The 27,161-nt window shown below is 46.1% G+C and overlaps 1 protein-coding gene and 1 long non-coding RNA gene across 3 annotated transcripts in view; one reads left to right on the top strand and one right to left on the bottom strand.

Moving 5' to 3' along the window:
• Positions 1–27,161, bottom strand: part of MARCH4 (membrane associated ring-CH-type finger 4) — an 85,070-nt gene that overhangs the window by 47,532 nt on the left and 10,377 nt on the right. The gene's annotated exons all lie outside the window — the stretch shown is intronic.
• Positions 16,611–21,513, top strand: LOC124418126. Its single transcript, XR_006939796.1, has 3 exons — positions 16,611–16,667; positions 18,625–18,701; positions 19,756–21,513. It is a non-coding gene; the product is annotated as an uncharacterized LOC124418126 (long non-coding RNA).

The raw sequence follows: 27,161 nt of genomic DNA, 5'->3' as shown, positions 1-27,161 counted from the left end.
CCCACAAGAACCAGAAATATGAGAGAGCGCTTAGAACTGAAAATGGCAGATGCTGCCATGTGGTTCATACAGTCATTAAGGTTGGAAAAGACCACTAAGATCAAGTTACAACCATCAACAGATTACCACCGTGCCCACTAACCACATCCCTCAGTGCCATATCTCATCTTTTCTTGAATATCTCCAGGGATGGTGAGCCCACCACCTCCCTGGCTCACGTAACTGCACTTTCCTCTATTTAATGTGGTTCATCCATGTCTAAGAAAATGCACCAGATGATCTGAACCAAAGGGCTCCTTTTTCCCCAGGATGTCCCCAATGCATGCACATGTAGTACTCTGACTTGTGAAACCCAGGGCAGCCCATTATGCCTGGTGATCCTACAGCCTTAACCTTGAGGGGCAAGATGTTGTTTTTTTTACAGGCAACTCTCACCCCAAGCCACCTGACATTCCCTGATGAAATTATGGACTACAGGTTGAAGCAAGGTGTCCATTGCAGCCCCTCTAGGAGATTTGGGGTGGGAGGTGCAGATGGTAGCTCTGGCTTGAAACATCTGGCAGGTTTGATAATGGTTTAATCCTTGTGCCATGCCTTCTCACTGCATCCAGGCATTCAGTGAATGTAAAGCAGAAATAAAAGAATTGCCTCATTAAAATCTAGTCACAGAGCTGCAGATAATAGCCTTGTCTTTGTAAGGCGGATGAAAAGTCACATGAACCCCAGCAAGGAGGGGAAATGATAGATGGAGTAAAATTTACCTCCTGTCCCTCAGACACCCCGCGCTCCTACGTGGTGCCATTGGTGGCTGCTGTCAGCACGTAGTGTCTCTGGCAGTAATGAATGACTGACGGCACTGCGTGAATCCCTGCTGGAGAGCTGTCACTCAGGGGCTCTCTGGAGGAAACAGAGAGGAGGCTGATTGAAGAAATAACCCTGGAGGCAGGTCTCTGGTGGTTCTCCTCCTCATCCTCATCAGCAGAGCCAGACACTCCTGCTGAGGTCTCCTGTCCTGGAGTCGTGCGACCAGGAGCGTGAGTCTATATCTCCCTGCTCAACCTCTGGATTGAACGCTCTTCTAACTTCTGATTGGAGCTTCAGCTCCTCTGGAAGGACCTTTCCATGTGGGCAGTGGCTGACCAGGATTTAGACCGGTAAGCCAAGTGAAAACCCTTATTTTTCCCAATTTCAGTACTCTGATGGCTGTGAGTGGTTCAGATTTTCAGCAAGGAAGCAAAATCTGAGCACTGTGGGAACAAGTTCCTGGAAAAGTCAGGTAGCTCTTAATTTTCAGATTTGAAGAAAGGAAAGGGACACAATGGAAACTTAGATCTTAGAATAAACTGTTCAAAGAGCCTCTGAAAAGGCTTTCTCCCCCAAGATTTAGCACTGAAAAGAATGGCTTTTAAACACACTGAACTCTAGAGACCTGCCCTGGGTAATGTTATTAGAAAAAAATGAAAAGTCAGAGCTGATCCTAGCAGAAGTGATCCAAAGCTGCTGAATCCAAGTCTGAAGCCCTCCCCAGAGGGCTGCCTGCATTAAATCTGACTGGGGTTTTGACTTCAACCTGCTGTAGGCTCCACGGCCTAAAACAGTGCACAGCCACAGAATCCTCTCTGCCTGGGATTGACTCAATAGGGTGTGGATTGAAACTCCCACTGCATCTGAGACCTTCTGGTGCCTCCTTTGCATGTTTCCTTCTCCTGAGAGTGCTTTCAAACCACTCCATTTACAGACCTGATTCAACACCAAGGGACAGGGATATGGATGCCCCATCCCTGGAGGTGTTCAAGGCCAAGGTGGATAGGGCCCTGGGCAGCCTGATCTAGTGGGGGCAACCATGCCCATGGCAGGGGGTTGGAACTGGATGATCTTTGATTTTTGCTCAAAATACCGGAGAGGAAACACTGCAGACCTTTAAACAGAAGTTGGCTTTCCATCTTGGCAAGTTTTCATTGGCCACAATGGCAGCTGGACAACTTGATATGTCACTCAGCTGCATTCCTGAGACACAAAAGAGCTCATAAAGTGCCCAGCCACCAGTGCCTTTGACTGCAGCATCTCTCCAGTTGATGAGTGAAAAGGGAATGTGCACTTGATAGAAAGTAGGATGACTGTAAATACTATGTGAATTATTAAGTTGCTGTTTACTAACTTCAATATTTTTCTATTCAATTCTCCATAGATGGAGCAAAGGACTGCTCTGATTTTTAAATAATACACAGATTATTTTTTGTACATATTTAAGGGAAGAATTTTTTTTTACATCTTTTTCCTTGAAAAGATTTTATTTGTTGCATGTTTTATTAAAGCATCTGTTCAATAATTAAGGAGGGTATATAATTATATGTAAGGCTACTGAAAGATCCATATTGCAGTATTTATTAACACTGTATTGAAGAATATAACCCCTCTTTTTTGAGATGTTTTGCAGAACTGCTCCATAGTGGTGCTTCATGGTGCTCAGGGACATTATTTAGCGGAGGGTTGTTAGAGTTAGGGTAGTATGGTTAGGTTGTGGTTGGACTCGATGATCTTTATGGTCTTCTCTAGCCTGAGCAATTCTGTGATTCTATAGCAGTTTACATGGAGGGTGCGTCATTATCTCCAATTTCCCCAGTGAGGAAACTGAATCATGGGATGGGCTTAGAGACTAAATATGGACTTCAGAGTCAAACTTGAGACCCAGTCCAGACATCAAACCCTGAAATTGCCTATCATATTCTGCAGTGTGGAATAGAGTGAAATGGAATAGAATAGAGTAGAATAGAATATTGTATTCCTTCATCACGTGGAAATTCTGTGAACAAATCAATAAGTTCACGGGCATCCTTTTTACTCTTGCTGGAATTCAGCAGGCAGTAATTGGACTCAGCATTTGAAGAGATAGGGCCCAAATCCTCAGTGCAGATGACATGTAAACACAAATGCTCTTAAAAGTTATCCAGGAAAATTTGCTGACTAAGGAAAAGGAGTGTTTCATTTTTAAGCTTAGCCCGACTGCACATGCTGTGATGTAATTTGTTGTTCATAATACACAACTCATTTAAGGCCCTGCAAGCTAGGAAACACTTAACTCAGCAAGAGGGTGGCTTGAAATTCACATTGAGGGTGACTTTGAACGCTGCTACTGAAACACAACAGAAAAGCCTTCATGTAAAGATACTGAGAGTTTGGAATTGTTCTACTTGGTGTTGGACTCTGGTGTACTAGACAACATATAGATCAGCTTGTCTCTGTTTGCCCCTGGAGATCTGGTGATGCCCAAGTTGATCTTTATGTGGAACCTGATCCTGGCTTCCAGAGATATGAGGCTGTTATAGAGTATGCCCATGTAGTTATAGAGTAATAGAGGCTGTTATAGAGTATGCTCCCCTGCTTTTTGGGATCTTCTGATCTTCTCAGCAAAAGTCTCAGCAAAGCCACAGTTACACCTGCTTGGAAACAATACTGTTGTGGCCAGCAGCCCTAAGAACAATGATGATCACCTGCCCACAGCAGTTTGGATGCAGTTTCCATTCCCTGCCTGGGACCACTCTGCTTTCCCATACAAGCCGATGTAGCAACTCCTCCCCTAAAATGATGCTGCTCCCAGGCAGGGCTGCTCATTTTTTTCCCATCCCAAAGAGATGCTGCCACGTGCTGGATAAGGTACTCTGACTTGCAGAGTTGTGCCTTCTCTGTCAGTTGGGAGCACTTATAATTACAACTCCCATTATAGTAAATCATGTACGCAGCCTTGTAAAACATGACACTTCAATCCTTTTAATTGCCACGTTTCCATTTCTTGCCAGTTATTTACCCTTCCCACCCCACCTCCAAACACCCAATGCCAAAAAAAGAAAGAAATGGTTCAGTCAAAAAAATGCAGCATGGCACACGAGAGCCCACACTGCAACAGGTTTGGGGCTTCTGATCTGCTGCCCTGGGTCTTTTGAGGAAGACACAATTCACATGGGGCTGTAAGGCCTCTCAGCTGCAGGAAAGTCCTGTCCTTGGAGCCCTTTAATTGGAAAATAACACAGCAGATGCAAAAGATCTACAGGTAGCAAAGAGAGAATGGGTTTAAAATACCAATAGTTTTTGTGTCTGGCAAATGCGTGAGGACTCCAAGGGGTTTTGCAAATGACGGTGAGGCTCTGATCATGTCTTGATGTGGGGAGACAAAGAAACCATGTTCAAACATAAACGGAAGCCATGGGGAGCCAGGAAGGTGATGGGTCCTCCTCACCTTTGTTTTCTGCTACACGCTGGGTTCAGAACAGAGAACAGGTGACTCCAGGCCCTCAGCCCCACGTTTAGATGAGTTGTTCTCTGGATAGAGCAGAGTGGAGCACACAAAAGCACAACGTGGAGGCCTTCCCCAGAGCCAGGCACCAGCACAAGAGCCCCAAGTGCTGCATCTGACTCTTTTCTAATCCCTCACCAAGTGGACTTTCATCATGCTCATAATTAGGGGATAATTATTTAAAGAGATAGCTGAATACCCAAATCTGCTAATCCTTCAGTGGAGCCTCTCTTTTAATCTCTCTGAGTCACTAATACATAAAAATGTAGCTGGGCACCCACTGCCCTCATTAAAAGGAAACTCTAGCCTCTTCCTCAGCCTCAGAGGCGTGCCAGGGTATGTGAGGGCACAAAGGCAGCCCTCTGACTGCTCGAGACATGCAGGAACTTTGAAAACCGAGCTTGCTTCAAGACCAATGTCACAACAGAGGCTGGTTGTCACGGCAACAGGTTATCAGCTATCAAAAACTATCTACAAAATAAAAAAAGACATCACGTGAAAGCAGTGGCAGTGGGGAGGTAGCAGGGATAGGGATGCTAAAGAGTTTCTGTCCCTGGGTGAGGGGGAAGGCAGGAGGAGGGCTGCCACTCGCCTCTGCTTCTCATGTGAGCACCAATCGACAGAGCACTAACGTGGCTTTTGAGAGCAGAAGAGGGGAGATGAAGGCACGCAGGTGCCTGATACCCATGGGCAGCTCTCAATCCTCCACCACCTCTTTGTTACTGCTTCCACTCCCACAGTGGGCCACCCTGCGCTGGGACAAAGCCTGGTTTGCCACCATTGTGGGCCATCTGCACATCTCCTCCAGCCCATTTGTTAGTGCCCCAGCCACTGTGCTACCACGCTGGGGAGCTCTGTTTTTGAGACCAGCAACACCACTGCCAGCAACTGCCAGGAGAGAGCTGATGTACTTGCTGGGCTAGGAGCAGCCACAAGTGGGAAGCCATTGTTAATTAATTGGATACACCATGTAATAGCATTAATCACAGTCAAAATTTTAGATAGGGATGATGATGATGCTGTGCAATCTCTGGCAGATAACAAATACACCCACATGTCCCAGCGCAGCCACACACAGTTCTCGGGACCCCCATACTCTACGTCTGATCCTTCTGGGCTGCGTGCAGGCTTCGATAACATCAAGCAATATTTTGGCCTCTCTTCTGGCATCCAGCTGATCTCCTCTCCCCTGCCTGCTCCTGGCTTCATCCTGATTTGCCTCCCTCCGCCTCCCCTGTATTCCTTGTTTTGTTCCAATGACGTAATTTGGAGAGCTGCTCTGAGAGGCACTATCTCATCCACACACGCCTCCATCTCCACGGCTGGCGAAGACTTCAGGAGAGGCTGGGAATGAGACCTTGATGTGCCACTGTGTAGGTGGGCAGTAAGTGCTGTGCTGCTCCTCTTGGAGGCATCCGAGAGGCCCTCTGCTCTACCAGAAAGGCACGTCAGCCTTAGCCAGAGTGCAGTGAAAGCAAAGGCTTCCTAAAAATGCAACACACTCATGCCATTCATCTCAACTGCTCTTCCCATGTTTTCCTGAGGAGCAAACTACTGCTCATGGTGTCCCTCAGCCCAGCTGCAAGCATTTTGTGCTGGAAGGGCATCTGCACCTGAGGAAAGGGTTCTTCCAGAAATACGCTCCTCCTTCCTACACACAGCACCACGACCACACTGCATATGCTGGAAGCGTAATGCTTTTTCTCTGGCAGTTGCCACCGCAGAAATAAGACGCATCTTCATTTCAATAAGAAACTGTTTTCGTGGCAGGCACAGTAAACCCTTGACACACCAAAAATTGAGAGATAATGGCCATCCATCCCATGTCTAAAAACAGAAAATTCTGCCTTAATCTTAGGTTAAAAAAAAAAAAAGGAAATCTAAATGCATTCCGTTAAAAGCAGACAAGAGGATACAGAAAATGCTTTTGCAGGCTAAATAATAATAAAAAAAGATTAAAAAAAAATAACCCATATTGGTAGAAAAGCCTAGTGAGTCATTTAATGCTCTCTGCACAGCTGGCAGGAGCTGGGTAATTTATATCTCGCTGCAGTACAGTCTCAGGGCAGGGTGCTTGGGGAGGGTGCACTCAAACCCATTAGGTGTTTGGCTGGGAAGAACTGAAGGCTCTTTCCCAGGCCCACTTCATGTTGGGGATGGAGGGGAGTTTGGACAGATGGCTGAGGGACAACACAACCATCACTCGAGGCTACCTCTGAAGAGCCTGCACTAGTTAGAGGTAATTAGCTACAGCTAATGCAAAACCCAATTCCCTGCTGATCAGCTGGGGTTGTCCTCAGATAGCCGTATCTTGACAGACTGGTGTCTGCTTGCTGCACTAGAACAACTCTATGACAGCAGACTGGGTGACTTTGATGCAATGAAGAGCATGTGTGGAGACCTAGACCTTACCCATACTGAATACTCTGTGTTCAGAGGAAGCCTTATTTTGATTACGATCTATGGTAGCATTTCTTTATTGTAGATTCCAAAGATGAACTGATTTATAGCGCCAGATTTTGATCAGAGATGATGAAATAGTCATAAGTTTGAAGTTATTTTTACTTTTGCTAGTGGATGACTTGAATGACTAAAACAAACCCAGATGGAATTTATCAGCTTACTTAATGTTGGAATCTCAAACCGTTTTCTCTCAAGTAAAACCTCATCTCACCTTCCTCAAGTTGGCCTCAAGCTGCGTCAGGCACGGTTCTGGTTGGATAGTAGGAAAAACTACCCTGAAAGAGTGGTCAGGCACTGGCACAGGCTGCCCAGGGAGGTGGTGGAGTCACCAACCCTTGAGGTGTTCAAGAACAGTGGAGATGTGGCATTGAGGAATGTGGTTAGTGGGCAATACTGGCGATAGGTCGATGGTTGGACTAGATTATCATGGAGGTCTTTTCCTGCCTTAATGGTTGATGACTCCTCCTACCTGTAGCCGCCTTATGTACAATTTTTGGCAAACGGGTGCTGGCTGTGTGAAGAACAATAGGATTACAGTCTGGGATATAATCTGAGTGCCTGATTTACACGAGACTTCTCTGAACAGACCTGTACTTGGGAGACTTTGAATTTGGACAGATGAAATCAAGTGACTTCCAATGCAGGCCTCAATTCCAAATAAAGGAGTCAGCTCCTGGAACTAGGCTGGAAGCCCAGGCTGTTGATCCCTGTAGGTTTACTCCATTTCATGTAATTTCTATTACCCAAAGTAATCTAAAATTGATACTCTCACTCTCCTATCCATGATGAGTGCCTCTGAACCTCGTATCATCAGCAGATTTTATTAGGGCATTCCTGTAATAGCCCACTGAGTCCCTCTACCCTTCAGTCAGGCTTTTCCTTCCCCTGCTAAACAAAACTCATCCCACAAGCAGCCATGAATGGTGCTGTGCTAGCTGTGCAGAGACTGGAGGTCTGGTACTTACTCTGGATGTGCCCAGAGGTGGAGAAAGCTGGAGAGATGATCTCTCTCTGTGTTATACATACTTATTTTCTCTTCCTTTTTTATTTTCTTATCTTTTATTTTTTTACTTTGTGTTTTCTCAGCCTTGCCATGTCCTTTGATTTTAAGGTGCAAGAAGGAACGTGAATCCATACAGGTATACATGTTAAACACACATGATCTCTCCATGGAAAACACAGTGTTAGAATATTTCCTCAATGCTAACCAACCCTTGGTGGGTTTGATATCCCCAAGCCTCCTGAGGCTTGAAGATTCCACCTGTGACTTAATGTAGGAGTGGTTGAACTTCCTGCTCTGTGTGCTCTGTGGAAGCCCAGCAGGGCACGGAGGGGATGTTTTAACCACCACAGGAGTGCTGACTTCTAAGAACCAACACTGATCCACTCTTCCTGCCCAAATAGCTAATTATCTCATTGCTTATGATGAAATTTAGCAAGAATTAAGTTACACGGTTGATTGACTGCGGTAAATGCATTTAGTTGGGATTTATAACCAAACAGACAGGCGGCACCTTAAGCTCCTTCTTAGCATTCATAAGGATTAATTATTTTTAGTCTGAACATTGTCTGTAACTGAGTGTATCTATGCTCCAGCTCAGCGGGTAACATACCTAATACCTTTCTCCCCCTGAAGTGTGGAGTTGTTTGCATCTTAGTCTTTTCCCTCACTACATCTTTCTGTGTCATCATCCCTCTTGAGGACTCTACAGTCCCTGGTAAAGTTTGGTCTGTTGATCATCCCTTTCCTGGGATGAACAGGGCCAGAAAGGCTTTTAGGGACCTAAAACAAAGTGATTCGAGTGCATTAAACCAAATTAGATAGTAACGGATTCACATTTCAAAGACAATATCATATAAAGCACGCAAAGATACAGGATTGGACATCTTTCAGTCCCTAGCTCAGAGACTTGAGTGGCAGCAGTGACAGCATGTTCTCAGACTGCCAGGATGAGAAACTGCATTTACACCAAGGGACGAACATGTGGTCCCAGAGGCAGAAATCCTTCTCAAAACTTGGCATGTCTGGTCAGGCAGGACACATCCTAGCTTTAAAGCAGTTCTCCTTTTGTTCGGGACGCTGGCCCCAGTGTAAGCAAGGTAGGAGCTCATGAAACTGGTGGTGGGAATATGAGTTTGCTCGAACTCACAGACTTCCAATAATCTTAGGGCTGAGCTTCGGATCAATTCTTATTCCTTCCAGATTGCTTCGCTCATCCCTCCTGGGTATTCTTGATCAAATCACAAAAATGCTGAGCAGATTTTTACAACATACCTTCTAATAAGCCCTTTAGGAAAGCAGAGCTGACAGCATCTTACAGTTTTTTCTTCTTCCTTCTTTTTTAAAACTAGCTCCACAGCCTCTGCCAAATGCAAGGACGCCAAGTATGATCAGGCTGTGGATGGCATCATTCATTCGTGTCAATCCTATTTGTGCTAGAGGAGCAGACAGGACATATGGACCTTTCCTTAACGAAGTGTACATATGAAATAAACAGATTTCTGCAAATCACTAAACTTCTAAGTGCAAGATTAACCCAAAGAGTGCCAGACATGAAGAGGACTCACTACAAGTTAGGAAAGTTAAGAAATGCTCTTGGACTTCCAATTTCTGTAAATACATCCTGCAAGGAGACGCAGTGTAGAGGTCTCCATGGCCGTACTTCACAGTGCCTCATCTCCACGCACAACACTCTGGCTCTGCCAGGCAGAGGTTTTTCTCCCAGAGGGCGGTGAGGAACCAGTACAGGCTGCTCAGAGAGGTGTGGAAGTGTTCATGGCCAGGCTGGATGGGGCCCTGGGCAGCCTGGTCTGGTGCCTGATCTAGTAGTTGGCAACCCTGCCCATAGCAGGGAGGTTCGGGCTAGATGATCTTTGAAGTCCCTTCCAACCCAAACCATTCTGTTTCTATGATTCCACAAAATCAGCAACCCAAAGCCAATCAGAGACATCCAGCAACATATCCTCAAGTCCTAAGGTTAGTTTGGCCATCTGGACCACCTGGAGAGTGCCTTGACTCCCTACAACCCCGCTGCAACTTCAGCAGTGGAAAGCTGAGCTGCATGGCCGTGCTTGGGAAAGCCTGCCTCTCTGATGAGCAGAGAGAGAAGCTTAATCTGCTTAGCTTAATGAAGAGAAGGTGAAGACGTGATGCCACTGCAGCCTGCTAAGTACTACCACTGGGAGAAGGCTTTTAACTGTGGAGGGCTTTTAAATTCACTAGACAAGCAGTATGAGATCCAGTGGATGCAAGCTGAAGACAGGCAGATGCAGTCCACAAATAAGGTATATTTTTGTTTAAAACAGTGAAAGCAATTAGCCATTAAAAGAACCTATGAAGAGATGCATCAGGTCTCCCAGCTCCTTAAGTCTTAAACAAAAGCTTCTTATGTTAGAAATTATACATATCAGTGGGTCTGAAATTAAGGCACCTGCTAGAGTTTCCCTTCACACAGAAAGCAGGATAGCTGGTTTATAAAAGACCCACTTAAAAATCCACAAATTTACTTTTGTTTCCTACAGGCTTCCGAATTTCTCTTTAACAGCTCTTGCCTTCCAGCCACGAGTTGTGCATTGCGTGGCTACACATATTCTCCACAGGAGAACGTTAATCAGGCTCTTAATCACCTGCACACACTCCTCCTCTCCCGCTTTGGTTTTCAGGGGTCCTATGGTAGCTGTGACCTCCGCTCCACACCCGTACATGACTGGAAAAACCTGCCTCCTCTTGTAGTCAGTTCCCACACTACTCTCACACTGTTTTCTCCCCAAATCTCTTTGGTACTTACATTCCTGCCTCCCCCTTGGATCCTCTCAGAGCTTGTGGATGTGTCTTGAGCCAGGCAGAACATCTGGCTCCCGGTTTGCAGGGTGTTTCTCCCTGTTCTCGTGCTTTCTGGGACATGGGGAGGGTCTCTGCATGCTGCTGTACAGAGCCATGGTTGGGTCCCAGATACCTCTCCAGCCCCACCTGGAAGTGGTTGTTCTGGATAAGCTGTTATGCTCTGAATGAAAAACTTCTCACAAGCAAAATGGCCTTGCTTATATCCATCTGGTGACCAAAGGGACACCACAGTGCTGTCGGGAGAATGAAGGAATTTCACTCATAGTTATGCAATGAGATGTCCCACAGGCATTTTCCATTCTCATTGGCACACTGAGCAGCTGCCAGAGACCTTCCTGTCCAAACCCTCTGAAATGCTTTGGCAGCCCAACCCCGAAGCCCTTCCCCAGAGCACAAAGTGTTTGTGCAGTAGCGTGTGCAGAACTACGTGCACCAGTCTGCACAGCCCTAATACAGCGGGGCTAGGAGTAGGGCACCGGTGCTCCAGACCATGTTTACCCCTGAGTGGAGGATCCAGCCATTTTGAAGACATCTAACTAGTAAGAAGAGCACATCTTCCACACTCCTCTGAAATTCCTTCTCCATGTGCAGGGGATATATTTCACTTCTGCCTGCACACAACAACTTGTGCCTGGTCTCCCTCCCCAGTAGTTTCCTCCTGCTTTGAATAGCCCCAACCTGAACACCACTCATGCCCTCACGTCTTGATCCATCAGACAGGCTTACCCTAGGGATTATGCTATGAACAGCACAGTTTGGGTGCCACTGTGATATAAACAGGGCCTGCACAGCCCAAGCTTTGCGGAAGGGCTGGTTTGTGAGGCCGAGGCAATACGCTGTTTTGCCAAGCCCCTCTGAACCAGCACCCACTCGGCTGGGATCCAAGTGCTGGGCTGTGCTCGTATTCCCAGTTCAGAAGTGGGGTCTTCAGAGTGGGATGGTCCACAGCTATGGTTCATTAACACACCTTAGCATTACCAGCAGCAAAGGAACCAGGTGCCGTGAAAAAAACAGGCATTAATGAATCTGTGAGCATCTACACTCATTTGAAGATAATAGTTAGAATAAAGCCCCAGGACTCAATGGAAAGTCACTTAATGCCAAGGAGATTATGATCTATTGGACAATGAGGCTCATTAAAGGCAAGGGCTGGCAAGCCAGAGAGAGTGAAAAATTGCATTTCCTGAAGCTGAACCTCCTAAAAAGACCCATGTCCAAAGGCAGCAGGTTCTCCTTTGACAGCCCTAGTAGGCTGGGATGTGAAGTAGCGGATGGGGATGAGTCATGATAATCTTTTTTTCCCCTTAGCAGATGAGGAAACTGAGGCACAGTCAGCCAATTAAATGCAGATAATCAGTGCATTTCTGAGAGCTAATGGGGAGACACCCAAACTTCTCTTCCAGGCCACAAACATCTGTAGTTAATGACAAAATGTTAATTACTGGCAATCAGCTAATGAGGGTAAAAGCTGAACTAATTTGCTGCTGCCTGATACGCTGCTCTAGATCATGTTTTGCCCATCAGCTGAACTGCCATTTAAAAAGAGGATGAAAAGGAAAAGAAAATAGCATTCTGGCACCTCGCTCTGCCTCCCCTGCCAGGCCAGATTAGTGTGGGGGAAGGTCTCTGGTGACGACAAGTCCGTGTTCCTATGTCAGGCGATGGAGCAGCTCTGAGCTCACCACTGGGCTAAGGGTCCTGCTGTAGCTTCAGTCTTCATAGAGAGATGGGGGCAATTTGCTACCCTTCCTTTTGCCCATCGAGGGGCTTAGCCCCAGTCAGCTATGGCATGGGGCAGGTCTAAATCCCCTCATCTTGTATTCTGAAGCTGGAGAGGGCAGGCCTGGAGTGCTAAGCCAGCATGTAGCATCGCTGTGCATGAGTAACCGGCAGCAATTCTGGAGGAGGCTGTTTGCTAACGCCGGGCAGAATGATTCATGTCTAAGTCATGGGCAAGGTGGCGATAGCCCTGCAAAAAAAGGCAGAGCCGTGGGGTGATTTGTCATATGGTGTACCCTGGAGTGATCAGCCTGGGTGGTCACATCACCAATGCACGCAACAAAATCTCTCCACAGCACCACTGGGGAGGGACAAACTCTGGGCTACAGACACTGAGGAACTGACACCAGCGCGGAACATTTTGTGAAGTCTGGGGTGGTCGTGGTGATGTTTGATAAAGCCTCCTACAGTGGGCTGGAGGGTCAGAGGGCAGAGTATGGTTAGTACTGCCTATGGCATGGTAAGAACAACTCCAGCTGGCATCGTTCCAATCCTGGAGACCAATTAACTCAACCTCCCTTTGCAGCACAGATTCATTGCATAGAGGGAGGGCTATGACATTTCTTGCTCCAAATGGCATCCCACCCCCTGTGCACTCACACCCACGTGCTAGCAGGATGAACATCGGGATGCTCCAAAACACAGAAGAAATGGGAAATCAGCACTTTTTTTCTATTAGATAACGCCACCCTTCATGCAATGAGAGGACAAAGCAAAGCAGAGAAATACACCATCTCCAGGAGTATCTGTGTCAGCTCCAAGCATGAGGGGCTGCGGTGAGCCCCCCAATTCCAAAGCAAAGCCTCAAGTCTGTACCACAGCGTCCCTGTGCTGCTTGGTGCAAGATCTACACTGGATGTGCAAGAGACTTAGAGGCAGCACACAATGAGTGGTGAGAAATGCAGGTGTTAATAGTGACATGGAGCCGTTCTCCCATTTGCCTTCAATCAAGGGTACCCAAGTGCTGTGTGATCTTTAATATATTAAACATCCAAGCACCTCTCAGAGCTTGCTGCTCTCATTTGTACTTCACATATGGTGCAAAATGATGCACAAGCAGGGCAGAGGGAGCAGCTGCAAACTGCAGGATAGGATGTGCCAGGGCTTTCTTTGGCTCTCCAGCACCCAAACCTGCCCTATAAAGCAACTGCAGAGGCTGTGAAATCCCTTTATTTTGACAAGGGGATCTCCATGTAGCTGCTGGAGGAAAGTGGGAGGCAGCACAGAGGTGAATGGAGTGGCCCATGCTGAGGCCATGCGGAGGATGGAGAGCAGGGCTGAGGGGAGGCAAAACTGCCCATCAGGGCTGTCCCACTCCTGGCTTCTCTGTGTCCCAGCTCAAAGCTGTGCTCCCACTCAGGATGCCCACGGGAGCAACGCTCAGGTGTGGACACCATCTGTACTTTGCAGAGGGGGGGTCCAGCCAGGGTCAGGCCAGTGTGGGGTGCATGCATGGGCAGAGGCAGTTTTGCTGGTTCTCACTACTCTGACGCCGTGGAAAAATGTCTGGACTTCTGCTGCCAACTGTAGTGGGAAAATCCTATGGGTCACTTATCCTGTGATATTCAGGCTGCATCTTACAAATGTGCTCCCTCCAGCTCCGCTCGGTGAGAGCAAATGAGCTGCATGATAGGCATGCAGGGGTGGCGGCACCTCCTGCTTCTCCTGCATCAGCACAACATGGCTGGTGTGCCCTACACTGCAACACTCAGTCGATAACAACTATTGTTATTATCTTTATTAATCAATAATAATATCCTTATTTCCTCTTGTGGGGCTTCCCAGTGGATCCTTTCTTATTTATCCTTTGTCTTATTTATGTCCCCAGCTTGCAATTAGAGCTGGGCGAGTGGCGCTGACCTGGCTGCTGCAATCCAGCCGTGCTTTCACGGGCGATTCCCTATCAAGGCAGTTTCAGCCAGCTTGCCCGTGAGCAGGGAGCCTCGCAGAGCCGGGTCTGAAGCCATCAGCTCCTCTAAGGCAGTTCTGAAAAGGCTGTAAGTACCTAACGTCCCCCCAGGGAGGCTCGCAGACATCTGCTGCAGCTGTAAAAATATATAAAATAAGGCAAGGTTAATAGCAGCTATCTCGGGCATGTGTGTGTCTCCTTTTTTCGGACTGTCTGGGGGATGCGTAAAGGTCGATGCCTTTACCTCTGTGGGGTCCCCTGGGAGAAGGGACAGCGCGATGTCCCCGGGTGGCAGCGCATGGGCAGGGATGCACGGGAGGACACGTGGGAGGGCTCTGGTGGACCACGGATTTAAGCCACGGACTTCCAAATGCCAGCATCCTGCTTTCCCACCGCGCCGCATTCTCAGTAGCCCGCATCCCCTCCATGCTTCGCATCCATCCCTCCTCTAACAAAACCAGCTGGTCCCACCCTGCACGGCAGCAGCCCTTCAAAAAGCAAATTTCCTGAGCCAAGCCACGTTTTCGCAGCAAAAAAGCGACCTATCCACGCTTACGCCCATTCTCTCAGCAAGAACAAAACTCATTCTGCCTAATTGCCGCCGGCAGCGAGCTGCTGTAACAAAGGTGGAACAATGGTGGCAGGGAACGGCAGTGCTGCTTCCCAGCCTCGGAGCCCGTCTTTTTGTGCTGCGGCTCTTAAAGCACAATGCGAGGCTGGGCTCGCTTCTTCCACTCGAGGAGCAGAGCCTCCTTTGAGCCTCGTACACATGTCCGGCTCTGTGCACTGGGAGGCGGCTCGGCTCTCTTTGTGCTTTAATATTTTTTAAATGAAAGCCTAAAATACATCGCAGGTGAGAATTTACACTGTGGACTCTTTGTTTCCTGTGCCTGGCGGGCTTTGCAATAGTTAATTTTGCTTCCCTGCTCTCCGGAGGGCGGGCGGGAGGTGTTACTATTTGCGGTTTGCCGAATAGCACAGCGAGGTGGATGGCTGAGAAATGAAAGCTGCGGCCTGACCGTGCTTCAGGGAAGCATTAACACGCTTTCTTCCTTCTTCCCCGCCAGCACAGTGGCATTTCACACTTCTGCCTGGGTCTCTCTCTCTGGAGACCTCACATCCCTTCACTACTGCCTTTCCTTTCGTGGCAGCTTGAGGACAAGCCCAGCCCCACGCCCAGGAGCAGTTCCTGGATGAGCCAAGGACTCGGTGCCAGCCTCACACCGTAGCGGTGGGACCTGATGCCAGTCAGGCAGTGCAGGAGAATGGGATGAAATTTAAAGAGGAAATGAATAGCAATTTAAAGGAAAAGATGGAAATGCAAAGCTGAGGTTGCTGCTCACTGTGGCAGAGTGGGTTTAGATGAGCTCAGCTTGCTCATGAACACGCACCACCAAGAGATCACAAAGTCGCTGATACGCCAAGGAAAGAGCTGTAGATGAGGTTTTGCTTTCTTTCATAGAATCCCAGAATCACCAAGGCCAGAAAAGCTCTCTAAGATCACCTAGTCCAACTGTCTACCTATCCCCACTGTGCCCACTAAGCCATGTCCCTCAGTGCCACATCCACAGAGTCCTTGAACACCTCCAGGAACGGTGACCCCACCACCTCCCTGGGCAGCCCGTGCCAGTACCTCGCCACTCTTTCTGAGATGAAATTTTTCCTAACATCCAACTTTCACTGACACCTTTTGTTTACTTTGGTATGTCCCTGCGGCTCCTGGCTCAGTTACTGAGCAGGGAGATAACACACTGGGAGGACACACAGTTTCTGAACTGACATTAGTCTGACTTTGTTCACCACAGACATTTTGCCTTCCAGCACCGCATGTCTCATTCTGTGCAGTCTTTTACCCACAGCACCTCATTTGTGTCAGCCCAGCCCAGCCATTCCCACCTCATCCACCTCTCTGAAGACACCAGCAAGGCGTCAGCCTCTATTACCTGATAAGTATGTTTTTTTGGCTGATACAGTTTCTGAAGTAGGCAGGCTGAATGCAGACTCCTACCAGAGAAAAGGCACTGCAGGACTTTTTTTGGTATTGTGAGCTGGGGGCTGGTGCTTGCATCCTCTACCACTACTGCAGGACTCCCTAAGATCTGTACTCTTGAGGGTTTTCCCTCAGAACAGATGCAATGAAACATCTTTATCCATCATATGGTGCAGTGGAATTGCCAGGTCACAGGCTGAACAAATGGTTGAGCACCAGGTGAGAAGGCACGGCTAACTCAGGGAGCTCAGGTGCAAGCAATGAGTGACTGGATGGGTTGGAGCCAGGATCCACTCCTCCTCACCCTCATTTAAGGGTTGGCAGCTGAGGAGCAGGAGCTTTCTGGGTAGGTGTTGTGCTTCTCTGAGGCTGTCACTGGCTGTTGGAAGAGGTGAGCTAATTTTTCCTTCTTTATTACCTGCTGTTGCTCTGTAGTGCTTGTGTCCCATTTGAAGGCACTGTTATTGTCTTCTTTTGCTATATGTATGGTCTAGCTTGGTTTTTTAGAAGAGTTCTCCAACCTAGACATTTCAAGGAGGTCTAACTCTTCAAAGTCTGCAAATATCTGGGCATAAGTGTCAGAGGGAGATGCACTCCTCATAATTCTTCCCAACAACATTAACTAAACAAATCAGGAAGAATTTAAGCAAAAGGGGAAAAAAAAAAAAACGAAACATGCTGAACATTGGGGAAGGTATCTTGACACTGAATTGCCTTAATGACTTGGAGGAGGCTGTGCTACTCTTGGCACTTAGAAACAAGTGTGTAAAAACAGAGAACACAAAGAAAGCAGTGTGTCTGTGTGGGAAGGTTAAAGCTTTGGGAGAAAAAGTAGGCCTTGAATACCTGTGATGCTGCTAGAAAAAGGATAGATTCAGCCAGCTCAGATTTTGAAAAATCCCAATAATGCAAATTCCTTAAGTACGAGCCAAGCCTATGAATAGGATAAATCTCTTAGTCACTTTGCCAGTGATATCCTTCTAATCTTATCCTTCCTCAGCAATGCCACTCAGAGAGTGAAACACTTTGCATAAATGGGTTTGCTGCTCAGAGCAATCACTCACGCCTCCCACTCAGACCCCAGGATCAGAGAAGTCCCCTAGATTAAGACTGTTACTATTTTGAGTCCAAGGCAAACCAAGAAATCAAGGGCTCAAGGGAACTTTCAGGAAACCATGAGAAGGGAAGGCAAACAGAGGACACCTCCATGTTAGGAAACAGTTTGTCCTACACTGGTCTTGAACTGTACAGTGGGGCCTTTAAGTGCGCTACCAACAGAATCCCAAAACAGGGATTGGAGATGACCTCCATCTGGGATGGAGATAAGGTTAAATAGCGAATTGGGATCCAGAGACATCCCCTGAGCTCTGATACCCACAAAGTACAGTGGACTTTGTCACTCAAATAATACACTGTCACTCAAATAAGAAGGAACTCAACGCTGCCAGCTTGGTTTTCATATGGACTGCAGGTCACTCTATGGAGGCAAAAAGATGACTTTGGATGCCAAAACAGAGGAAAACTATGCTTATTCATCCAAATTACACCTAAGACTATGGTCAATCATTTGTCTTTTGCTTTCTGTTCTTTCATGGCACATTGCATACACAAGAACTGTTCTCAGTACTACTTATGTAGCATATACTCTATTAGAGTATGTAATCCCTTAAAATACAAGAGCTTTCCTTATAATCCATGCACAGGTAAATCCCTACAAATATTTCATACATTCTTATCACACCAACAGGAGATAGTTTTAAGGCCTTCAATGAACGCATGGATTTTAACAAGTGTCTGTTACATGCTTACAATGTCTGTCCCTGAGTACTGTCCCCCTTCTCTCCACTTCTTTATGAGACACAGTTGCTCTCCCTTCCCCATGGAACAGTTTCCAGCAGCAGTTTTGGTAAGATACTGAAAAAGGGAATACACTGACTCCTCAGAAGCCAGGGAAGTTTTACTGTTAGCAGCACCAACTGCACTTTTAGTGTTTCACTGGAAGAAGGTCCTGACACGTGCAGTTTCTGCCTCATTTGCAGGACAGCTTTTCTGGGCTGTAGATAATTAAATAGAGCACAGCTCACCCAACTTTTGAACTTTTATTTCTGTATGAGATATGTGGGGCTGCAGGCTGTCCGTCACACCCTGTATGTCCCTCATGCTTAGGCTGTGGTCTTCTATTTGACTGTAAATCATCTGCTTTAATTAGATATAAGACAATTATTATTGGTTTTCAGTGAGTCACTTTTCTCTCAGTAATTAGTACCTGCCAGTTCAGCCAGCCCAGAGCTGGTGTCACCCAGTGACTTCAAGGATGTGTTTAAAACCTCTTCTCTCCCACACAGCAGCTCATCATAAACACTATCATTTTTCCTGCCTTGTCCACTGGAGCTGTGCTGTGATCATCTTGAAGACTCCAAGCCAGGTAAGCAGTGAGGCTTTTCCGGTCTGAGTACAGAAAGGGCTGCCCCATAACAGAATAACTTGGCCAAGAAAAGGCAGTTCACCTCCCTGACCCTATTTCATTCAAATTCTGGCTGCGTCTGTCTCTTTATGAAGATGTCAGACTGTCTCTTACACTTATTTTTGCTCGCTACTTCAGCGTGGCCTTACTTGGCACCATCTCCCATCTGTTTACTACTCTTCAATGTCTTACATGCATTTCCAAATCACGGTGTGTTTATAATAATAATCTGAATACTCAGCATTCAAAGAACACCTAGCTTTGAAGTGTTGTGCAGATCAGGAACAATCCCTTACAGCTTTCCTAGGAGGAAGTGAAGGTTTCTAGACTTACTTTATGGTGGGATGAAAGGGCCGTTCACATCACCACAAGAGAATCTGGGTCCAGACAGATTATATCTGGATGTAGCAGCTATATGCACAGTGGGCATCTGTCTTCCTATATAATCAATGGAGGGTCTAGTCACTGCTGACAGTGGAGCCCCAAGAGTGAGTCAGCTTGAGCAAATGTAGGTGTCTAGCTCTTCAGCTCCACTGACTGTATTGACTGGGGGCACGATTCAATTACCTACCTTGAGAAGTTTTCCACTAAGTAATCACTGCGTGGGTATGAAGCAAGCTTTTGATTTTCACTGCCTAGACACCCAGTCCACATGCAAACACCTACAAGGCGACACTCACGCTGAGATGTCTGCAATCCAGAGCTGCATCCCACCTCAATGGTGTGCCCAAGATCATGGCTTGTTTACAAAGCTCAGGAGAAGTTAATACCCTGGGGTTGCTGCTCTTCTCTCTGCATTCACTTGAATTGGAAGAGTAACATCTAGTGAAGCTGTCCCTGTGGATGATTTACTCTAAATGTGTTCCCTGCACCTCAGCTGAGATCTTGTTTAGTAACCAGTTACTAAGCTGCTACCTTGATCTTAATACCTGGTCTTTGCTAACACTGCTCATCTTGGGAATCTGCTTGCTGCTCAGCTTCTCCCATCCTTTGTTGTACTTTTTTTCTCCTGCAGAATGGCAAACCTTGATTCCTCAGAAAGTAGAGGTGCTCTTCTCCAGGCACTCATGAGGGCTATTTAACTTTCCAAGCTCATACAACTCTGCAGGCACAGATACATCTGTGCAAGTGTTTGAAAAAAGGTTTGACAAGACAGGGAAGGTGGATCTAAAGGAAATAAAGTAGGAATTACCAGTGCTAGGACTGTCCTAGGATCCAAAACTCCCTTTATCAGTAGTAAAAGCAAGCCGAACTTCTCATACATCGTAATGACTTAAGTATGTCCAGGTCAGCCTGCTTTCATGACCTGGTGAACCTGATGGCTGACCAGCCAGATGGAAAGATCTTTTCAGTGGATGAACGCAGAGCACTGATATGGGGACTGAAATAAAGTTAAAAACAAAACACACAGCTCTGGTCTGTGGACTGGTGTGATTCAGGCCTGTTGTGGTGAACTGCAAATCACCACACTGTGCTGGGCATGCTATGTATGTGTTACTGTGAGAAACAAGCAAAGTAGTGATCTGTGAGTACAAATGTATAGGCAACAGTGAGGAGCAGTCACCTTCCAAAGGACTGCTTTCTGCAGCGGAATGTCCCTGGACAGGAAGCTCTTGGGTTGTGTTGTGTCTCCAACACTGCGGAGAGACCTCCAGGAAAATGCCTTGCAACAGTCTGGAACTGCTGCTTCTGCTCAACTGCCCAGATGTGCACCATGGCCCTGAGCCATCCTCAACAGGAAAAGATGACCCACAAGTGACCATTTAAGCTCTTTCTCTATCCAATTTGGCTCAGCCATGTGGCATCTGCCTTCCACTGCACTGCCACAGATCTGCACGCAGCAAATCCCTGCCTAATAATGAGTGCTGGGCTCAGCACATGCTGCGACAATGCAAGGTGGCTGTCTGCTGGTTGGAAATCACAGAAGGGCATTGAAATGCAGAAGAGTTGGAGGGTGTGTTAGTGGAAACCCACATCCCTGGCCTATAGCATCCCTCAGAGCATCCCATGAGAACCCTGGAGGGTAGGTACATAGTCCAGGATTGGAGCAATGCACTGGAGATATCTACCTTGAATGCTGTGTGTGCATTTCAGGAGGGGGAAAAAAAAACAGCTCAAGGCAATGTAGACACATCAGTTTAAAAGGAAACAGATTAAAGATGGTCATGTGAGTACAGCTGGGTCCTAGCTGTTATGCCATTTGCATTTGTAGGTAGATATCTAACTGGCAAAGATTCCTCCCTCTCCTTCCCTGCAGGATATAAATCTTGTGGAATGCTATTCATGCTGCCACCCACCCATTACTGAGGGGCCCAGATGGGTTTTATCCCATCTCTGGGAACTGAATTCAGTAGGACAGCCTGAGAAAAGAGATTCAAGGAGTCCAAGCTCACAACGGACAAAGTTAAGGCAGGCTGAATGGCAAAGGTTTGGATGGCTTTCCCAGTCTCCTTGTGTTTGTGTGGCTACTCATTGCCTCATCAGTATCTGCAGCATAAGCTGTTAAGTGCCATGGGGGCATTTACTCTGAGGTAGAGAGCTTGGCCAGTGCTGATGGCTGCTAAGGGTATGAAAATGCAGAACAGCTGTCTGCAGAAGTGAGTTTTGAACTCCAGGCTGTTTCATTTCCAGCTGAGCGCATTTTCCCTTATTTTCCTGCATACAGAGAGAACATGTTCTCTTGCATCTAAGTGCCACTCCTTGTCTCTACAATACAACAGAACAAATAGCCTAATCAGACTGAAATGCAGAGCATGCTGAAAAACTGGGAACACTCGGGACATAGTCAGTGAAGGTGAAAGCCTCTCTTGTTGTAGGAAGTGATAAATCCCATAGAAGGAGTTACACACATGGAAGGGCCGAACTTGGAGTCATGGAAAGGAGCAAGGATTATGGAAGGTGAACGGCCCTGGGCTCTGCTGCGGATGGTGGTCAGAGAAGCAGAGCACATCTTTGAACCGCTGCTCTCCCAGGATCATCTGCCTGCTCCGTTTCACCAGAGAAACTCCATCTCAGTGGCCTCCTCAAATCCATTGAAAAGAAAAATAACTGGATACAACCCAAACAGAAAACAGAGCCCTGATATGACAGTAAGCCTCTTGCCAGCTTCAGAGACTGCAACATTCACCCCGTGTGTTTCTGATCCTCCTCACCACACAGACAGCAGCTCAGTTACACGCACACACACATTTGTACGTCTTGCATTTGCAAATAATCTCTGACATGGAGCCTCCCAGACTGCTCTGTGGAAATACACAAGCCTGCAGCCATCACTGCATTGTCCTTGGTTTACCAAGACCGTGACAATTTCTGAAGGGTTCCAGCAGCTTAGTTCCCTTTCCTACTAACAGAGGTACTTTGGCCACCTCTTATCAAAGTTCCTCCTTTCCTTAAACCGCGCAGAATTATTTCTGATATTATCCTCACCATATATGCTCATTTAACTGGTCTGCAATTGCCCCTACCACCTGGCTCTCCAGTCCAATTGGGTTTTCTCCACTAGCCAACTTCCAAAGACGCTGGCTCAGGTTTTCAGGGCTTCCCTTTAGCATCCTACACACTTGTGCTGTCTGAGGGGAAAATGTCTTTGCTGCATGCAACTGCCCTGTTGGAAGAGGCCAACAAAAGTAGCTGATCCTGGACTGTGGTCAGCGGAGAGAACTCCAAAACTTACACTGCATGATCCCTTGGTTGTTCTAAACACACAATTTCCTAAAAAATGTAGGTATTCAAACTTGCTAAGCTGGCTTCCTTGATGCCTGGTAAGAGAGGACTTCTTATGACAGTTCGAATGTTAGCACTTGGTCACTTGTTTTCATGCAACTCATAAGAGCTTAAGAATTCGGCATCCTTTCTTTGTCAAAGGCGGCTGGCTTTGGCAAAATAAGTTTACGTGTTATTCAGTGCATCTCATGGACTTCTAAACAGATCTTGCATAGATAAGCACTGTAGCTTAGGAAAGCAAGCTAGAAAGGGAGAAGATTTTTTCATTGTTAAAATATATCTTGGGACAGGATTTGAAGCCTTTCAGCTTTCCAGCCAAATTAAGTGAAAGCAGAAAGCAAAAATAGCCTGTAGAATGACAGTGAGCTTACAGCACTTGTGACAGAATGCTTTTGTTTGTTATAAAGAGACTAATGGCTATTTTGGTAGCCGTTAGTCAAGGTATAATAATAACATATTGTATAGTTTTAAAGATTGCTGATTTTAAAAAATCTGCATTTGTGAAGTTGAAAACCGTACGGATCTCTTTTTGCTTTTCCTTCTGTTTAATGTAAACAGAAATTGTTCTTGCTCAATCAAGCTTTTCTACAATCAGTTTTTCTGTGACTTGGATTTAAAATAGTTTCACCTCTTGGAGGCTTAGTGATTATTGGATCAAGAAATGTCTTGGCTATGACAAACAGAAATATCTGAGCCTTTGCTATTATTAGCAGTGTTTGTTCTCATTCTTCAACCTGTGGTTGGGCAGCTACTTTCCCTTGATATTTATCTGACTACCATTACAAAAATCTCAACCACTGTCCAAATCCACCCTGGGGAGCTAAAGCAGTCATTTAATCCTATCTTTTGTACACCTTCCTGCTAAAATCACTGTAAAGGCTAAGGGGAGATCTTATTGCTGTCTTCAGCCATCTCATGGGTAGGCAGAGCAAAGACAGAGCTAGACTCTTCTCGAAGGTACCTGGTTATAGGACAAGAAAACAGACACAATTTGCAACAGCAGAAATAAAGATTGGAAATCCGGGGGAAAAAAAAAAAAATTTCACCAGGAGGGCATTCAAATATTGGACCAGATGCCCAATATTGGACCAGAGAAGTAAGTAGAATAACCATCCTCTGAGAGGCGTAGCTCCCAGCTTGACAGGGCCCTGCACAGCCTCAATCAGGCCATCCTACTTGAGCAAGGCGATGGAGATGATCTCCAGAGGTCCCAGCTTCCTAAATCATTCTATGGTCATGTGATTTTGTTCGAGCTGAGATCATCGAACCATAGAATCATCGAGGTTGGAGAAGACCTCTCAGATCATCTAGTCCAACCATCAACCCATCCCCACAGTTCCCACTAATAGTGTCCCTCAGTGCCACATCTCCACAGTTCTTGAGCACCTCCAGGGACAGTGACTCCACCACCTCCCTGGGCAGCCTGTGCCTCATCAGTCTCTTGAAGAACAAATTTTTCCTAATATCTAAGCTGATCTAAACACTCAGAATTACCGCCTTCCCCTTATATTTGCATCACACACCTCAGCACACCTCCAAAGAAATGAAGCAAGATCAAGAAAAGGTTGAGAGTGGAAATTTCATGAATAGCTGCAGTATGGGAAGGTCAGTGGCTCTCCTGAAGATTTTCACATCTGCAAAAAGGGCAAGAAATAAACCCATGAGAACTGGCAAAGAGAATGCTGATGGCAGCTGGGTCAGGTCATGGCAGTTTAGTATGCTCAGTTTTATGTAGGAGTCCTCCCTGCGGGCTATGGGGGCTGTATAAATGTTTTTCTTAGAAATGATGTAGCCATCCTGTCTATGAAGAATATTTTCCAAATGTGGGTTAAATGTAGGTGACAACACTTCTGCTCTCATATGTCAGAGGAGGCTATGAACTGTTTTTTTCTAACTTGCTGAATCTCATGCATGTTTGCCCAGTCTGAAAGTTTCTTGCTTTTAATCTGATGAGGAATAAACCTGTCTTCAACTGTAGAACATTTTCCTTGAGGGAAATCCTTGCCAGGAAGCCTAAGGGTTACAGAAGCTCGTTTCTAAAGATAAGTGAAGTACATGGTCCTTCCTGTGACAGAAAAGACAGAAGTTCATATGTGAAGACAATTTCAGTTCTTTCTTTCCCCAGATTTTTTTCCTTGGGCGCTGCAATAATTTCCCATTGTCGAAGATTTAAAATCAAGATGGGGTATTTCTTCTCCAGTCCTTGCACAGCTGTTAACCTTCAAGCAGGAATTTCATTGACTGAACTTATTTCACTGCTATTATAAAAAGGTTCAGACTACACTGCCCAATAACCTCCCTCAAGCCCTAAATCTTGTCAGAATTCACCTCTCTTCAATGTTAAGGAAATATTGTTTTTTTTATGTCCTAAAATGTGAACTCTCTGAGGCAGGAAAAGCCTCTGCTTTACTTCTTGGTGCTGTGCTTGACATACTGACATCCTCTAAAGGTTACCACCATATTAAAATAAAGAATGGTCTAGAGGCCAGGAGCACCTATAACTTTACTTCTTCCTCTTGTGCAAACCCTCTCTTTAATTACTTAACTGCTATTTCTCTGCAGATATAATACTTTATTATCACCTACTTCTCTTGAATGCTCATCTGATCCGTCTTAATGTTCTTTTAATATCACTTGGAATGGGATAATAATCAGCTTGTACTTTCCTGGTACCTTTAATCCTGACAGGTCCTAGTGCACTTAACAAGGAGGAAAGGAGAGGGAAAGTGCTTCATTTCCCAGACAGGGCAAGGTCATGCAAGATCCCAGACAGACTGAAAAGATCTGACACAACAGGAAGTGCTAGGCTCTCTGGAGGGGTGGGTTTAGCTCATGGCGCTGTACTTGTGGAAAATGCAAATAATCCTCTGAGCTTTAGTTCAGTGCCCACGTGAAATTACCAGGGTAGATGCTGATGTGATGGGGGTGAAGTGTCAGCAAGCTCCCTGCGTGCCAATGCTGTATACTATGTCTTCATCAGGTCCATCCACAAGGCTTTCTTAGCTCTCCCAAAGCTAAGCTGGGAATTGGAGTAAAAACTGGACAGGATCCACCTGGGTAATGACAGGGAACACTGACGGGAGGGGAGATGCACATGGAAGTTCTCGGGGAACCTGTTCTTAAAGTGTCCATCAAAGCAAATGTTCCTCACATTTTCATTTTGACTCAACTGAAGTAAGGCATCGTCTGTGCCAGGAAGGTTGGAGAAAAAAAGATGACGGAAACAAAAGCAAGAGACAAGGATCTGAGCATGTGTTTGTGTGACTCGAAAGAAAGCAACAAACAATCTGGGCATGACCTTAATATAGAGCTGGAAAATAAGAGGAGAGAAGCTCAAGCTAAGGGTAGGGTTAATGCTCTGAGTGATATTGTTGGCACAAGAGAAAGGCAGGAAAAAGATGAACATGGAGGAGAATGCTGGATACAAGAAATGTGAGCTACTTTTACTGATGCTAAAGCATTCAGTAAGTCTGGGGAGCACAAGGAGATCTGGGATTGGACTGAAACAAATGAAACCTGCTGAGCTGGCCTTAAGGGCCATAATGGAGGAAGTATCCAAGCTGGAAAAAGATGGGAAGGACAAAGAGAAAGGAGGTTTGTGGGACTCCATTAGGGTGGAATGTGGAGGAAATGTGAGCTGCCACATCAACGTTAGAGTGACCAGAGAAGCAGGAAAAAAAGGGGAGGCTAGGGCAATGTTTCAGGTAGGACAGGCTGGAGGACTGGATCTGTCAGGAAAGGTCACATTCAGTCCTACTGAGAGTATCTTTAGTTGGGAACAGAGTGCAGACACTTGTAATGAAATGATGGGGATCTCTTCTCCCATCCTGTATGTGGCTATATGTGAGAAGGGACGGTTCTAGCCCTAAGTCTCATTGGAGACAGCCTTAAAGCTGCTCTTCAGCACTTTTCTCTCAGCTTTCTCAAAGAATCAAGGCAGAAGAACTTAAATCATTAACAGCATGAAAGATTCAATAGAGGGAACACTTACTACATCTGCAGGCTTATCTGAAAGGGGAAGACTGGTTTAAAAAAAAAAAAAAAGATGCAACTAAATAGGGCCAAGTACAGCTTCTCCACCAACGCAGTAATTTCAACTGCACAGATATAGGATGAAGGAGGACTAGCTAAGACTAGGAGGACTAGAGAACAGTTCTGAAGGACACGGAGGTTATATGGGACCATGAGTTGAAAAAATTAATAACCTTTTGCTGCTCCAAAAATAAGTAAATAAATGAAAGAAAAGGGAGGGCAAACATCACTCTGAAATGGCTGGCATCTGTTATCTCCTGAAGGGAACGCAAAATCTTTCTGCACTGCTCAGCATTAACAAAGACTCAACTGGATAACTGTTTCTACTTTAGACAGTGCTTTTAAAGTAGAATATGGACCATCTGGTGAAAATCCAGAGGAGAACACTAAAGGATTATTAGAGTTCTAGAAATTATGTCATAAGAGCAAAGGTAAATTTGGGATTGTTTGGACTACAAAATAGCAAGGAGTGTCACAACTTTAGGTGTCACTTCAACTTGCAAAGTCCTCAGAGGATCAATTTTTGCTATATTTAAATTCAGCTACTGGATAAGGCTCTCAATTACTTACTACTTGGGAAAAAAAAAAGAAGAAAAAGGCAAAAATAATTTGATGTCCTCCTAATGGGCAGGGCAAGAAGAAATGGGCTGCAGCTGGAAAGATTCA

Source organism: Gallus gallus, chromosome 7 (assembly GCF_016699485.2).
Source record: "Gallus gallus isolate bGalGal1 chromosome 7, bGalGal1.mat.broiler.GRCg7b, whole genome shotgun sequence".
NCBI classification, from domain to species: domain Eukaryota; kingdom Metazoa; phylum Chordata; class Aves; order Galliformes; family Phasianidae; genus Gallus; species Gallus gallus.
This window is presented reverse-complemented; position numbering and strand designations above follow the sequence as displayed.